General features: G+C 29.4%; 1 protein-coding gene across 1 annotated transcript in view; it reads right to left on the bottom strand.

Moving 5' to 3' along the window:
* Positions 1–294: 294 nt before the first annotated feature.
* Positions 295–3,049, bottom strand: part of LOC113801945 (E3 ubiquitin-protein ligase RNF216) — a 20,080-nt gene continuing 17,325 nt past the window's right edge. The window contains exon 7 of the mRNA XM_070122082.1: positions 295–3,049. This exon is cut by the window's right edge and continues 433 nt beyond it. The gene's annotated coding sequence lies outside the window, so the exon portion shown is untranslated.

Raw genomic sequence — 3,049 nt, 5'->3', positions numbered from 1 at the left:
AAAGTCAGACAAAGATCGTGCTCCCATCTTCTCCCTGTCCTCTACAGAATCTTATAATGACCATTCATCTTCTAAAAAATATAATGCATTGCAGTCATGCCACAACACTCACGATCAGAAGTTTCTTCAAAGAAATTGCATTATTCTTAAGGTTACAAAAATAAAAAATAATTGAATTAAAGGTTTCATGGTACAAGACAATGTTAATGAATAGTGAAAGGAAAAATATTTAAAACTGAAAGACTGCAATAGGAATTGTCGAGTTAATGTGTGACTGGAATAAAAGCGTTATTATGCATTCTTTATCTTTTATTGTTTTGCGAATGGTCAACAACTTCTTTCACTAAAATTATGTAGTAAAATTTTTTTTTTTGTGATGAAATGTAATTCTTTCCTCAGCTACAACAGGGAGGCCATCATATAGTGAGAATGGAAACCTCTTTGAGTTACAACCAAGATTTTACTTCATTATACTAAAACATATCAATAGCTCATTTCATAAAAAAAATAACTGGATTGCATGGGAAACATTATATTTACAAAATGTTTTTCTATTATAAAAATCTAGATTATATTCTGTATCATAAGGTTTTATCACCAAGGAATTTCGGACATTTCCTTTAAATATATTTGTGTAAATTTCTGTAATTTCATGAAACTCCTACAACCACCATAATAGACACTAATACACATACTACATTTACAAGCTATCATGGAGTCGCAGGGAATGCAAAATACAAAAAGAGCACCATTTCAAAGCCCATGGCCTTGCTTAAATATTTAAAGCAAATAATATGTCTGTTTTCGTTTTTAAAAATACAAGAATTCTTAAATATACTGACGACCTTCCAGCATTTTTTCATGGTCCACAAGCCTACAAAGAATGGCTGCTGAATTACATATCACAGGCAGAGCTATAGTGGGTAAGCTGGAAGTGTAACCAGAAGGCAACAATCGCCTAAGTCCGTATTGGGGGCAGGACTAAACTACTGGTATAAGACATCTGGTTGTCAAGTAAGAATTCAACAATTGAAATCATTTAACATTGCGCTTGTACCTGGTTACTCTTTTCCTACCCACATATATTGGCTTCCATTATCATTATTGTCAACATTGTCATTATTATCACCATTATTATTATCATTATTGTCACCATTATTATTTTCATTATCATTATTGTCACCGTTATGTTCATTATCATTATTGTTACCATTATTATAATGATTATAATTATTGTCACCACTATCATAATTATCATCATTATTGTCACCATTATCATTATTGTCAACGTTATCATTATCATTATTATTAATATTGTCACCGTTATCATTATTATTATTATTATTATTAATTTTGTCACTATTATTGCTATTACCCTTATCTTCCTGAACATGATAATCTCCATCATCATTATTATTATCCTTATTATCGATGTCTTTGGCTTAGGTCACATTAGTCTTCTTTGCCCTTGGATCCCTAGACAGCCTTGTCGAAGTCTGGTCAGCTACAGCTTGCAATTGGTCAGCTGACCAGACTTAGGCGAAGCTGTCTTGTGATCCCACGACAGAGAAGACCAGTGTGACCTTAGCTTTAGTGACCACAAGTACTGGGAACCTCACTGATGGATTAATGCCTTGGGTGTGAGTTTCAACTTAAGATCGACACAGTTACTGATAGATTTAGATAGATTTACAATGTACTTATATTTTTATTTGGTGAGCAGGCTTTGTTGGTTATTTCTCTTTTTTTGTCTTCTTCAAATTATTATTTTCATTAGTATCATTTTAATGCTAATGCTAATTAATAATAAAAATAATAATTATCATATGCATAATAATAATAATAATAATAATAATAATAATAATAATAATAATATTGATGGTAATGATACTAACACGGATAAATATAATGATTATTATTATAATAACACTGATGATATTAATGAATTACAATAATGATGATGTAAATGATAACACTAGTAATAAAGATGATGACAACAATAAAAAATAATACCAATATTATTATATGTTTCTTATATGAAAATATAAGAAACATAATAATAATAATAATAATAATAATAATAATAATAATAATAATAATCGTGAAAATCACAATAAGAGGAAACAACAGTGGAAAAAATGATAACAATAATAAGAAAAACAATCAAAATAACAATAATGATAATGGTAATGCAATCATGAAAAAATATCAATATGTGAATAATAGTAATAAGGATCATAATGATAATAATAACGATAATGGTAGTTCTAATGATACTAATAATGATAATTATCCTAATCATGATAATGATACTTAGGATTACAAGTAATAATAATAAAATGATAATCATCATCATAAAAGTAATGGTGTTAGTGATAATAAAAATACAATTTCTGATAATGGAAACATACTAATACTAATACTACTACTAATAATAATAATAATAGTAATAATAATGCTTATAAAAATCATACTAATCACAATAATAATTGTGATAATAGTAACAATAATATGCATACTCATAACAGCTTTCCAGTTACTCACCCAGCTTACTAACTCTATGGAACTTATTTTACTACTACTCACCATTTGAATCAAATGTTTAGCTCCATTTTTTTTCTTACCATAATCTTGTTTTCACTAAATGGCTTTTGTTTTTATCTTTCATATTTTCCCGTATATTTCTTTTTATATAAAATATCTTATCCATCTTATCACTTGTTATCTTTGACATAATAGGACTTCACAACTGAATGTGCAGCTCCCCCGTCACACACACACATCTATATACATTGTCATAACATTTATCTTACAACTTACTGAGTACTGAAGGATTCGAAAATGCCCAAGAAAGTAACACAGGGTTCGAAAATGCCAAAGAAAGTGTAACAGATTCCCGACATTATCTCTAATCTTGTTATCTTTGGCATAACATGACCGTAACTAAATATATGCAGCTTCCCCTTCTTCCTCTCCCCCTCTCCCTTGAACATCCTAAAAGCGTTTCCATCTAAATTTAGCGACATCGACACACACCGACACACCGACA

This window comes from Penaeus vannamei, chromosome 5, assembly GCF_042767895.1.
Source record: "Penaeus vannamei isolate JL-2024 chromosome 5, ASM4276789v1, whole genome shotgun sequence".
Classification (NCBI taxonomy): Eukaryota; Metazoa; Arthropoda; class Malacostraca; order Decapoda; family Penaeidae; genus Penaeus; species Penaeus vannamei.
This window is presented reverse-complemented; position numbering and strand designations above follow the sequence as displayed.